The sequence below is a fragment of the Petaurus breviceps genome, unplaced genomic scaffold (genome assembly GCF_028583685.1).
Source record: "Petaurus breviceps papuanus isolate PSGF00001 unplaced genomic scaffold, PetGlider_PUasm1.0 80, whole genome shotgun sequence".
Lineage (NCBI taxonomy): Eukaryota > Metazoa > Chordata > Mammalia > Diprotodontia > Petauridae > Petaurus > Petaurus breviceps.
In genome coordinates, this window is record NW_027186540.1 from 11,633,427 (window position 1) to 11,647,697 (window position 14,271).

The window sequence follows — 14,271 nt, forward strand, 5'->3', positions numbered from 1 at the left end:
AGGAAGGAAGGAAGGAAGAGAGGAAGAGAGGAAGGAAGGGCAAATTCATGCATAAGTATTCTACTTGTGTTACTTACTTCCTTAAAATTTTCATTGTCCTTCAGAATAACGTTCAAACTCTGCTGTTTCCAAGGTACTTGGATTTCTAAAACCTGGACCATCCTATTCCATGAACTCTTATGTCTCTTTTCTTTCTCTAGATTTTTCCCATACCTGAAATGCCTAAGTTATAATCATGAGCTATTTAACTTTATTATCTTTCCCTCAAAGTCCAATTCATTCCCTCTGCCCCTGTTTAGTAATCATCCTTTCAATAGATTCTGGTTACTTATTTGCCACTATCTAATATATGTGGTTCACTTTTTACAGTAAACACTTGTTGTTGGCTAATTTACTGAAGTTTGCCAATTAACATTTTAACTTTCTTCAAAATCACTGCAGTTCTTTTTCATTTTTCATTCTAGAGTGTGACACTGAGGTAAATTTAAGCAATAATGTGCTTATCATATCCATGTTCTTTATATACTCTTGAGGAGAAGAGAAGAAAGGAGAAAAGATGTGGAATTAATTGAGGATATGAAAAAAGAGGAAGAAAATGATTTTTAAAATATCAGAAACAAATAATTACACATGTCACACACATGTTCATGTATGTGTTATAAATACATGTGTATTAAAGCAGATTTTATAAGCCAAATTATTTACTTTATTCAAACTTAGTTTGATCATATGTGAACTAAGAAAATTAAAGCAAACGTTCATTTTCTTCTTTTCTTTGAATTAGATTAGTTACTCATTCCTCCTTTTTATAATGCAAATAATTTAGGTTCCTGATACTACTCAATTTAAAAATAAATTTAGAAATATATCTAAAAATATAAAGAAGTCACTAATCTGTGCCATACTGAAACTGTTGAAATTGATATTGAGAATAAGCGTGAATATTTAAATTCCATACATATGATAACTTGATAAGCTTCATGTCTTATGCAGTGGTAGAGGAGGGAGGACAAATTAGTTTAGAAGAATGGCTACAACATCATTTCTTTAAAAATATTAACATTGATTCCTATAGTATTCATGGTTTTCAACCCAATGTTATTTTCTACCACTGTATTAAGTAGATAAAACCTGTTTGCTTCTTGTTCAACAAATAATCTCCTATTTGCCCCTTCTTAATTGCCCCTCAGAGCACCAATAAAATAAGTCATGGTTCACAAAGTAAATTTCCTGTGTACTAATTGAAAACTGTTCCAATTTTGTTAAAATTTCAGATAGATTCTCAGATCTGATGTGAATGCCATAGTCATTATCATTCTTAAGTGTATATTCTAGGATAACAGCCAATTTAAAAAGAACCTGCCTTACAATCTGTTGATGGATAATAATCCATTAGTGTCATTCTTTGCAGTGTTATATTTTGGACTAAGACTAAAGACCACAAGAGGCACCTATGAGTATATGATAGCATTGGCAATATCAGAGGGTCCAATAGACATAACTTTCTTTTTTTTGCCTTTTTTTTTGAAGGGGGAAGGTAGGGCAGTTGGGGTTAAGTGACTTGCCCAAGGTCACACAGCTATTTTTTTGTGTGTGTGTTAAGTGTCTGAGGCTGGATTTGAACTCATCCAGGGCTGGTGCTCTATTCACTGTACCACATAGCTTTCCCTAGAGATAAATTTCAATGGTGGCATTTAATCTAGAATATTTTCAAAGAAAGAAAAAGTTATACAATGCTATAAGCATTTCATTATAAATATTGGCCAAGTAGAATTTCAAATCCTAGGAAATATTAATTCTATATAATGTCAGCATACAGAAGAATATAAAATACCTATATATCAATTTATACTTAAGCACTCTTCTCTAACTGGGTATTTTATGCCTTAGACTTTTTTCCTACTATTTTTAAGAAGAGCCACTAAAAGAGAGAGATTGTCATTACAGAGAACAGATTATTTAATATATAATCAAGAAAAGAACCTATTAATTTAAATTTGTATAATCAACTTTTAGGAAGTGATTATAGATCAGGATTCAAGATTATTTATTTTCTTTCTATTCCATTTTCCTATATTTAAGACTACCACTGTCATTAAAATATTTTGAATCAGCATTTTCCAGGTGTCAGAAACCAAGAAAACTATAAATTTAGGGATGCACTCCTCCATTCTTAGAGGCTCATGGTACACATTAGAAAAGATGGATATTCAAAAGGGATGAGACTATAGCCAAATTGATGAACAACGAAAAGAAAAATGCATAGGACATGAAAAGAGGTCATTTTCAATCACTACAATAGTACATTTAGAAAAAATGAGGGAATAATATTAGAGCACATGAAAAGGCAAGAAGTGAGATGTAAACATATGAAAGTTAGTAGGAAGTATAGACTTTAAATAGTACAAATTTAATGTACTCAGTCCTTCTGGATCATAGGTTATATTAAAAGTTTTCAGTCCCTCTAGGGTTTTGTCCCTTTTTTGTGACATTAAAATATTAAAGAATTTGATTCTAAGTTGGGAAGACTTGAGTTCAGGTGTCTTGGCTCTGGAGCACACTTATTGTGGCAATTTGTCAATTCACTTGTCATTGCTCAGGGCAACTCTTCAGGATTATGAATTTCAGAGGAGGTGCCAGACTACAATGGGTTGAATAAGGTTCCTCAATTGGGAGCAATGGGAGCCTATAGCAATGGCCTGCCATGTCTGGTCCCTAACTCATGAAAACATACTTATACTATAGTAGTAAGACAGTGCCTACATACCTATAAACACAAATTTCTCTTATCAAATGTATGTCTGAAAGAAAATCACCCTTTATAAATCAATATTTCTTGTTTTTCAAGTGTTTTCTTCCTAATATATGAAGTAAAATTCTTGACATTTTCAAAAAATTAAATATTTGTATTTTGCTGTACAAATGTTTTACATTATTTGATAGATATTTTCCCCAAAAGTTACATGTAAATTAAAATTTTTAAATATATAATATTTCACATTGACTACTGTGGCCATTATTTAACAGAAATGAGGTAAACCATGTCAGAAATGAAGCATACTTACATAATGTGATGAATTAGTCCATATTCTATGTGGTAAGTGATCTTACATAAGGTTCTATGTGATAAGTTCTAGTTTGAACTTATCATATGCTGTGTTTTCTTATGATATTTTACCATTTGTAATATTTATGGCAGCTCTTTCTGTGGTAGCTCCAAATTGGAAACTGAGGTGCTGTCTTCCTTATTGGGAAATAGCTAAACAAAGATTGGTTAAAAATATAATGGAATATTGTTGTGTCATAAGAAATGATGAATTGAACAGTTTCAGAGGAAACATTGAAACACCAACCTGGAATGAAAGATGATTTGAGTTCATACCTTGTCTCTGACAGAATCACCCTTGGCTGTACACTTGGCCTCTCCCTGCCCCAGGCACATCTCCAAGAAGATGAGTTGTTCTCCAAGAAGATGTTTATAGGCTCTTTTCCTTTTAGAATTCTTTAGGTGTGGAAAACTGTATTGACATACCACATATAACATGGAATTTTAACTCCTTGTTATGTATTTTTAGAAAAATAACGTGTTAAAATTTAAATTTCGTGGTAGTAAGGAATTTAGTTTAGTAATCAACCACTGTATTAACACACTTTCAGAGATCCCATAAAAACACAAAGAGAAAGTGGTTTTTGATGACTTCAGTTAAGTAGACTAAAACTAGATAGAGATAGATTTTAAAGGTTTCCCAAACTTCACACATAGCAAAAAATTCAAGATATCTGGAAGTAGTGATAGGTATTTACAAATAAAGTCCAAGCAGGCATAGAAGAGGAGGTGGGCCTGGGAAAGTATAAAGTATTTGAACATTGCTCATTAGGTAATCAAGTTTGAAAAGCCACACCTGAAATAACCTCTCTGTTTCATACCTAGAGATACCAAGAGCTCAATCATGCTTTGGTTTTTGTTTTCCCCTTGGAGCAAAAGTAATGAATCTTTATTTATTTGTTTAACATTTATTTACTTTTAGTTTGCAACATTCAGTTCCACAATCCCTTGATTTCCAAATTTTCTCCCCTTTCCCCTCACTCCGCATGACAGCATGCAATCCAATATAGGTTCTACAAATACCTTCACATTAAACATTAGTCAAGTAGTAAAGAAGAATTATAACCAGTGGAGTGAACAATGAGAAAGAAGGAACAAAACAAAACAAAAGAGAGAGAGCAAGTAGTTTGCTTCAATCTGCATTCAGACTCTATAGTTTTTCTCTGGATGTAGATATCCCTTTCCATCATGAGTGTTTTGGAATTGTCTTATAACCTTGCATTGCTGAGAGGAGCCCAGTGTATCAAAGTTGTCACAGATATTATGTGTCTGTAATTGTGCCCAAAGTTCTCCTGGTTCTGCTCTCCTCACTCAATATCTATCTATATATCTATATCTATATCTATATATGTCTCTCCAGGTTATTATGAAGTCCATCTGCTCCTCATTTCTTATAGCACAGTAGTATTCCACTATATTCATATACCACAACTTATTTAGCCATTCCACAAGTGATGGGCATCCCCTTGATTTCCAATTAAAAGTAATTAATTTTTAATGGTAGAAAGCCTAGAGGGAGGAAAAAGCAAACATAAAGATTAATACATTATTGGAAAATAGCAATCAACTGGGTTAAGCCAAATTCTTAACTAAATTAACCTATGCCTCCACGATGAAAAAAATTATTCTGAATTTTCTTTGGGGCTACTCTCCCCTCCTTCTTTCTTTGGTTTCTATCTACTGAATACCTAAGTAACATTTGAAATATATGAATATCAGCAACTGCATGCATGCATACATGCAACACACATATAAAGACATATATACACATTCATTTAAATACATGTACATTTAATGCTATTTGTCAGTGATTTGATTCATGTTTTGATGGAGTGCATATATACATATACACATATGTTGAGAAGCATGCATATGTGTAAATATATCTAATCACAGAGTGAATCAGATAACTAATAAATATAATGATTAGTGTTATGTGGTTTATTTGTGATATGTGGTTAGGTTTTGACTAACAGATTTTTATAAAGTATTTACTATGTTCCAAGCTCCATGTTAAGCACTGGGAATGAAAAAAGGAGGGAGATAATTTTTACATTCTAACGGAGTAAATGTCATACACATAAGTGAATACATGTAACATTTTCAGAATAGGTGGAAGTCATTCTAAGTGAGGAAGGCATTAGCATCTGAAGGGATCTGGAAAGGCTTCCTGATGGAAGTGAGATTTAAGCTGAGTCTTGAAGGAAGCAGAGAAACTAAAAAGTGGAGGTGAGGTGAAAGACAGTTCTAGACAGCCATCAATCAATAAATATTTATTTAACACCTCCTATTTGCCAAGCACTGTGTAAAGTGCTGGGGATACAAAAAGATGTAAAAAACAGTCCCTGTTACCCTCAATAAAGTCAATGTTAAAGATGGAAACAGAACCCAGATTCTTAAAGTTTAGATGCAAATGAGAGAAGATGAAGGGAGCTTTGAGAATAGTCAGATTTCCAAAGGACTTTAGCAATGACATGGGAGAGGAGGCAGGGATGTAGAGGAAGATAGTAGGGATATAAAGGTGGAGTGAGATTTTTTTAATAACATGTAAGACAAGGTGGGGGGCTAGGTGGCGCAGTGCCCTGGAGTCAGGAGGACCTGAGTTCAAATCTGACCTCAGACACTTAACACTTACTAGCTGTGTGACCTTGGGCAAATCCCTTAACCCCAACTGCCCTGCCTTCCCCCCTCCAAAAAAAAAAAAAGTAAGACAACTATGTTTGGTAGCGGGGAAAGAGAAAGCAAATATAAAGAGACTGAAGAATAGAGTGTATAATTATAATGGAGACAATTTGATGATGAAGAGAGGAAGGAGGATCAAGGATTTATGTGGAGGAATTGTACTTCATAAGGAAAAGGGTCACTCTTTCTTTGAACACAAGAATGAAGATGAAGAGGTGGCCTGGCATATAGTAAACAACAAATATTTGTTTTCTGACTACTGATTGACTTGTTGACTGGTGAGTAGATGGTATAGGAAGATTTGTGATCTATATTCAATGATGATATTGAGGCAAATAAGGTCTTGGTGAATGACTGACTTTTTTTCAGTGACTCATGAACTTGCTTCTCTGCTAAAATGGTGAGTAGAGGGTTCCCTAAGATCTTGGGAGGAGGAATTATGAGAGATTCCTGGAGAGATGAGAACATTTGAAATAGCCATTTTAGAGAGTAAGCTATCTAATCTGTTAGAATAAGCATTTTATTCCAGTGAGGACCGAGTGGAGATTAGATAACACGCTTGTTGTAGAGGACCTGATCAGCATGGTTTCAAGATTGCCTCTAGCTCTATTCAGCAGTATGGGGATAGAAGTGAAAAAGGCAATAGGCAAGAGTAATCCAAGGTTGAGGTTTGACAAGGTGTCTTTAGTGATAGGACAAGATGTCAAGAGATGGGAGAAGATAGTGTAGAGTTGAATTGACTCACCAAAAGGTGATGATAGAGAAGGGGGAAGAGTTTAACTTGTATCTCTCTGTGTCTATATGGTCAAACCATGAAAATGATACAAGCTTCTTGAATCACACAAGTATTGAAAGATCTGGAAAGGCTTCTAGGAGGGACCAGTGATGGACCAAGACCAGTGTTCTCCTAGTTAAACTTGAAGAGATTCATCATTAGTAGATATAATGTAGTCTTCAAACCCAACATGTATAGAAGATCATCTTCCAGAAATCTGGCCTCAGACACTTAGAAGCTTTGTGAACTTCGGCAAATAATCTCTGTCTACCTCATTTTCCTCATCTGTAAAATGAATATAATAATAGTACCTACTTTTTAGCATTGCTGTGAGGATCAAATTAGATATTTATAGAAAAAAATGCTTAGCACAGTGCCAGAACATACTTAGTGCTATATAAATATTATTATTATTTACCAAATTAGAGAGGCTGTGACCTGCTTCAGTAAAGGGAGTATCCACACTAACGAAATTAGAAATGTTTCAAATATATAGTTATGACTACATATGTAAATATACATGAATGTATATATATATACACACACTTTATGTATTTATATTATTTTTGCTTTTTCTTTCAGTTTTCCCTTTACGTAGATTGAGGTGAAATTGAGAATCAGGGGGGTGGATGTGAAAGCAAGACTTCTAGACTTGAAATTTACAAGCCATGTTCACATAACTGCTTCTCATACTTACTAGTTGTGTGTTACTTGGTAGGTTTTTTTCCCCTCTTCACCTCAGTTTTCTTCCTCTGTAAAATGGGAATAATAATAGGTATAGACACAACTCTAAGGGATAATAATGAAGATACAATAAGGAAATATTTGTAAATTATTTAGCAAAACCTCTAATACTCTGTATGGTGTCCCAAAAGTTTTAAGGACATTTTTAAACTTTAATAGATGCTGAAATTTTGCTCTTTAATTGCAGTTTTAAGTTTTAATATATTGAACACTTTGGAGATACCCTATATAAATATTAGCATAGAGAAAGGATGGAGATATTTGAAAAGTTCAATAAAATTGTATGATAATATAAAATTATATCAGAGTGGAACAAAATGGTATAAGATTAAGGAAAAGGAAAACATGCAAAATTGTGTCTAGACACTAGGAAATGTAGAAAGTTGAAAAAGTCAAATATTGTCCATAGTCAGCATGCTACAATTCCAAGTAATTCATCAGAATAAAAGTAGTCTGACATTATTAGTTTCCTAAATTCTATTGAAAACCTCCCTTTTCTGTTTCCACTAACCAGCCTGGGTCTGTAAGTTAGTTCATAGATTTGAAAGGGGAACTGTCACATGTTTGCACTGAGCTTTTGAAGACTGAATGACAACACATGCTTTTCCATGGTGAATGGGCATTAAAATATCTAACATACTAATATATTTAAGTAAAAATATTTCCCCCTACAGCCAGTTCTCCAGGTGCCTTGAGAATTTCCAATCCTTACTCATCTTTCACAAATTCTTCTGGGTCTGGTTAAACAGGTGCCTAAAATATTCCTAAATCATTTATTTAATCATCTTTACCTGTAAATCATATAAAATAAAGTTGATCATAAATGCAAGGTTTGAACAGTATGATTAGTCTGAATATATGAACCATCACTTTTGGCTTCTGTCATGAATGTGTTTAAGTCTTCAATTTTAACATTATATTCATATAGATCTTTTGGCACAGAATACATATACAGCCATCTTCCTCTAGTCATTTAGCTGGCAGACTGAAAAATGCCTATATTCTGCTAATGTAGGAAATGACTTCATCTTCCTAAAGGGCTGCCAACTCTTGAGAAATCAAAATTTATATTAGCTGACAAATTTAGGTTGAGGATTTGTGAACCTCACTATTCTAGAAGCAAAGTGGCATTAGGGTAAAGAGTTGGCTCTTTATTCTTCTTTCTTCTACTATTCATGGCAATACTAACTTGTTCTTGGTTCCCATGTGTACTACTTACACTTTTCATGGTTTTTGTCTGTAACCTCAAATTACTTTTTTGGCTCTGGTCCTAACTAGACAACTATAACTGTAATAATCCTGGTAGAGTGGGCAGGTATTGCCTCTGTTTTTCTTATTAGGCATGTTTATTTTCTAGTATGGTATCTAGAGCAAATTACACATAATAAATGCTTGTTGAATTGAATTCCTTTTTGTTTTTTAGTCCCCTGCACTTCTTTCTTATACTCCTATATTGGTCTTTTATTTCTTGTATTTCCAGTATAATTGGTGGAATATAATAAAAACAAGATCTTTAATATTTTCCATAATTCTATCAAAGGATCATAGTGGCTTTGAAAGGGAGTAAAAAACAGTTCATGCATTGAGTTTAAGCCCAAAGAGTGAGACAATTGTAACAGGTGAGATTCTTTTTTGGCGTGAATTTTCAACTATAGTGGGAATTCTAAAATGCTAATGTACTATAGTCTGACCCTTTGAGCAGGGTAATTACCATTTCTGGGCATTCTATATCATATTCCATGCTGATGACACTGCATATACTGCATTCTCTTAAACACTGGAGTAAATATTCTGCTAGTATAGTGAATCATATGGTTACCATGTTCTACTGTTTTGTTTCTAAACACCTATATTCAATGAAGTGAATCTGACATCATCATGTAATAAAACTGATAATGTGATTAAAGCAATAATATTTTGGACTAGATGTTCATTAACCCTTATTACCAAACCTGTAGTTTTCCTTCATACTCTTCTCTTTCCTGTTCTAGAACCATGAACCGTGGTTCAGTACAACTCTGATTGTTCCAAGATGGGCAATGTCAGTATAATCTTCTGTGGTCCCACTCATGATTCCAGTAACTTTATGGACCAAAGTGCTCCCTTTCCAGCTACTACTCCCTTAAGTGTGTTGTTTCCCTTATTAGAATGTAGTCTCCTCAAAGACAAGCATTATGTTTGCTTTCATATCCATATCCTCAAAGCTTAGCACCATGTTTGGCACATAGCAAGCACTTGATAAATACTTTTACATTCTTTCATTTCCCTTTTTAGATATGCATAAAATATTAAATATACATAAACTTTCAAAAGTTTTTCATGGTTAAGAATACTTGAATGAGAGTTAGAAAGGACCTTAGAGTAAATGTCTTCTTTTGACAGGTAAAGAAGCCAAAGCACCCAGGGCTTAAATGACTTGCCACAGGTTGTAAGTGATGGAGCTAATATTTGAACTGAGGTCCTCTTGCTCCAAATCCAAGATTCTTTCCTCTGTACCACTCTGCCCCTGAGTTTTAAAAGATAAATAGGAAAAAATTACTTTGAATTTTTTTTCAGGCCACTATTTACCCTGACTTTTTTAGGTGCCTTTGATTTCCTATCACAATTTTTTTAGGGGAAAGTCAATCCTCTATTTATTAACACTTTCATGATAATAAACAAGAGAAGGTCCAGTCTGTCAGTTTTTTGCCACTGGCTAGTAGTTTTGATAAAATGTGTGTTGGGTAGCATACGAAACTCTTGGTTGAAATGATGGCTTATGATTATTTCTGGATTTCATTACTCAGTCTATTTATGTTCTCTGAGAACCAAGAATAATTGACTCTAGTAGATGTAAAAGTGCAGAATGAAACAGGGTTTCCACTCATCTGTGTTTCATCAACTACACCCCTGTTGGACAACAATTGGACCTTCAAACAAACTGTGTTTGGAAGTGCTGCCCAGAGTCATTAGGGATATGCCTGAGGGTCTCATCCAGTTGCCATGGAAACCTTCCCCTTCAGTGATGTACAGTAAAAACCTAAGCAAAGGTGATGAATCTAGGCTGAAAATATAAGAAAGGTAAAGAAATTATAGGAATCCAGGGAAATAACTATAGAAAAATAGTTGCAGAAAATACTTATGAATGTGTATAAATCTATTTTCTGAAATTATTCCTGTTAATACAATTTTTCAAGTGAAAGTTCTTTAGGACTATTTGTTTGATAACAAACTATTAAAATAGAGACAAATACCCTCATTTTAGCAATTATTCTTTATTTTTCACTCTAGCTACATGACTGAATTAATTTTATTTACATTTTGTAAAGGATTATTCCATTTTTTCAATAGAAATATTGCATCAGGAAGAAGTGCCAAGTCAAACCTCATAGAGTATTTTTTTCAATCAAATAATACTGAATTAGTCAAGAGTTCTTCTTACTTTTCCTACATTCCACATACTTAATGATAGTAATCCAGGCATATCACTTTATACTTCTAAAGTGTTGTCACCAAAAATGATACAAGAAAAAAAATGATGCTATTAGAAATAACCACAAATCTGTAAATGAATCCCTTGTTGCTAAGTTGTGCTGTCTTGGAAAAAAAATTCTATATAGATGCCTTGAAATAATGGCATATAAAGCAGCTTCTCAAAAACATCTTGTGATTTTTTTTCCACTCATGATGGTTTTTTCCTTAGATATGCCTTCACAAAATTATTGTAAAGATAAATGATGAAATACTGATTAGGGGATATGGATGTGTTTCATCAGGAAGGACATGCATATAGAATCCAGACATGCATACATGTAGAAAAATTTAATAAAATTTCCTGATTAGTAATTGAAACATGATTCATAATATATCTTTCAGCAAAATTTCCACTATTATGATTCACTTGTAATGTGACATGATGAATGAAATTGAAAACCTTTTTGCATGAAAACATCAAAATAGCTCGGATAAAAAGTGAAGCTGTCTGTCTATTATGATTAGGGGGTGAACTTTGCATCAATTATCTCTGAACCAGACATCTAACATATATATATATATATGTATATATATATATGTATATATGTATGTATGTATGTATATATAACTCTTGTGAGGTTTTATATATATATATATAAGGAAAGGACCAAGAATTACTCCCCAATGGATGATAAATTAATGGATATATTGTCTTTTGTCTTTTCTTTGTATTTCCAATGCTGATCATAGTACCTGGCATATCATAAGTACTTAATAATGACTTATTTATTGATATGAACAAAAGTCACAAAATAATGATTGCAAACTATTATCAACCATATGAAAGCTTGCTTTGAAATACTAGTGATGAGATTTTCAGACCCAAATAACTCAGAAGTTTTACCTTACACTCTGAAAGTTGACAAAAAATGACAAAAGATGAAAATAGCATTAGAGTGGTTGTAGATAGATATCACCAGCACTTAGCAAAGTTCCTAACACACTAAGCCCTTAATAAATTGTTGAAGGATTTACCCACTAATAGCTGTAAGTAGATCTCTGAATTTGTGCAACAATTTTCAAAAGCAATTTTAAATTATGCAAAGAAAATATCTAAAATGCTCTTGCCCTTTGACCCAGAAATCCTACTGTTGGCACATGTGCCAAAAAGATTAAAGTTGGAAATTAAATTCCCATATAAACCAAAATATTTGTACCTGCACGTTTTGTATTAACAAAGAACTTGAAACAACTTTAATCCTCATAAGCTAGGAAATGGCTCAGCAAATTACAATGCATGAATTTAATAGGACATTATTATAAGAAATGATTAATGTGAAGAATGCAGAGAGACATGGGAAGACTTATGAATTGTAGCAAAGTGAAACAGGCAGAACAAAGAAAATAGTATATGCAATGACAACAAGGATGTAAACAGAAAGAATAACAACAAAAACAAAATTTAGCATTCTAATTGTCAAGATTAGCACCAGAGAAGGTAGAAAACGTCACTTCCGCTCGCCACCGTGCGCATGCCCGGCCCATTGCATCTTGGTTCCTCAGTGTGAGAGGTCGCTACCAGCCGGAGGAGGCCGAAGCACAGTGAAAGTTCCTGGCCCAGCCACAGAGAATTACCAGAAGGCGAGCCCTGTAGAGAAGCCCCTCGGCCCCCCAGTGCCAGCTCTGCCTCCCGATACCTTGGAAATGCGAGTTCGGGATTGCAGCAGGATCCATGGGCTTTGCATTGCACTGGGTCGGCTGGAAAGCTAAGCCACGCCACGAATAGCGTTAACTGGTGCGGGCGGTGCCACAGGCAGAGGCGTGACCTGCACAGAGACCCTGACCCTTAAGTGCCTAATGCATGGCTTGCATCGGCTCAGCAGACTCCAGCAGCCAGAGGATGCCTGGGGCCCTGTTGTGTCAAGGCTGGTCTGTACGCCGACGTGTGCCAGCTGTGTGACTTCTGCTCAGCAGGGACCCCTTGGAGCCCAATGAGGGTGGCTACCAGCCCCGAGGTGCTTCTCCTGGCCTGGGACAATCTTTACCTTGCACCCCCTCGCATATCCCTCAGCCCAAGAGGCGGGCCCCCGGCCTCAGGGCATTGCCAGGGAGGGGGAGGTGGGGCTAGAGCAGAGACCCCCCAGGAGGCCCTGACCCCGAGTGGGTCAGGGTTGGGTGCAGATTCTGAGGTGCTCCCCAGGAAGGGTAGGACAGTATTGAAGTCCCCATTGCTGGGGGGTTTTTTGGTCCAGTGACTCCAGTCTTTTTCACACTGCTGTTACCTCTCAGATAACAGGTGTAAATGAATATGTGACATGGGAGTAGACATGTCGATGTCTGAGGCTCCCTGTGTTTGGTCAAAGAAATAATCAGCTTTTTCTCCCTGTCTCCCTTCCCCTCCCGCAAGAGTGCTACCACCAGTTTTATCAACTTCTTGCCACTATTCGATTCTTTGGACTGTAAATATGAAGTGGCTTTCCCCAGGAGAGGAAAAGTGAGGAGTTGGGAATATAAGTTCCATATATACCCCCCCCCCCCCCCCCAAAAAAAATGTCACTTCCATGTAAAGGTCAAGGATTATTCATTCAGAACTTTGCATATACTCTTAGAGTCATTTGATGTGTTGGTTAGTTTTGCTAAACTGTTTCTCTTTCGACCTTCTCCCATCCCCCATTCTTTTTTTTAATGAGAGGGAGGCAGTGCTGTATTTGGAAATGAAGGTTAATATGGAATATATAAAAATGAAATATATTAATAGTAGCTTTATCAATTGTACAATACATTGTCTTTCAATATTTTTTCCTTTCGTTTAGATTTTTATAGTCATAAGTTTTCTAGCATTTGTATCTTTTAAACATTTGCCTCATATTATATATGGATACATATACCAAGGAATTTGATAGTGTAACATTACTATTTTGCTTATACATTTATGTCAACCTTTTATCCTTTTTTGGGTTCTGGTAGTTGCCTATTACAATGATTTTTTCCAATCACATCACCCAGCTAAAAAGCTACATATTTTTTGAAAGTCTGTTCATCTCTTGTCTGTTTTTCTGATGTACAATGCACCACTTTTTTGTTTTTTTTCTAGCAATAAGGATGGGATCCTCTTTGAACTGCACAACATAGACAATAAATCTCCTCTCAACAACTCCAAGTAAGCAATAGAATATATCTTCTACTATAGAACCAGAGCAGTCATGCTCAAAATGGCCACTTTGGATCATATTGGAAAGTACAATATAAATCATCCTGCTTTCAAAGATTCATATAAAGAGGTTTTACTTATATTTACAGCAAGCAAAAGACAGGGTTTGGAAGAATAGCATTTTATTTTCCTGAAAGTTCCTGAGTATTATTTCTGTCGTAAGATCTTTTAGGCAATTTCATAATTCTCATGGCAGAAAAATTTTGCATTTGGGGTATCTTATGATGTCTTTATGAAATGCCTTCATAATATTGTAGCATTTGGGTGGGGAAAGCACTTATAAATGTCCTTGAGTACAAA

General features: G+C 34.9%; 1 protein-coding gene and 1 pseudogene across 13 annotated transcripts in view; both read left to right on the top strand.

The window, feature by feature from the left end:
• LOC138175972 (ribonuclease P protein subunit p25-like protein) overlaps nt 1-13,924 on the top strand; it is a 173,392-nt pseudogene extending 159,468 nt beyond the window's left edge.
• LOC138176019 (semaphorin-3A) overlaps nt 1-14,271 on the top strand; it is a 665,616-nt gene that overhangs the window by 218,799 nt on the left and 432,546 nt on the right. For 6 of the 13 annotated variants that reach the window (XM_069106728.1, XM_069106733.1, XM_069106730.1 and 3 more), the window contains one exon: nt 13,855-13,920. The exons of the other annotated variants lie outside the window; for them this stretch is intronic. The gene's annotated coding sequence lies outside the window, so the exon portion shown is untranslated. The remainder of the gene's footprint in view (nt 1-13,854; nt 13,921-14,271) is intronic. 13 annotated transcript variants of the gene reach the window in all.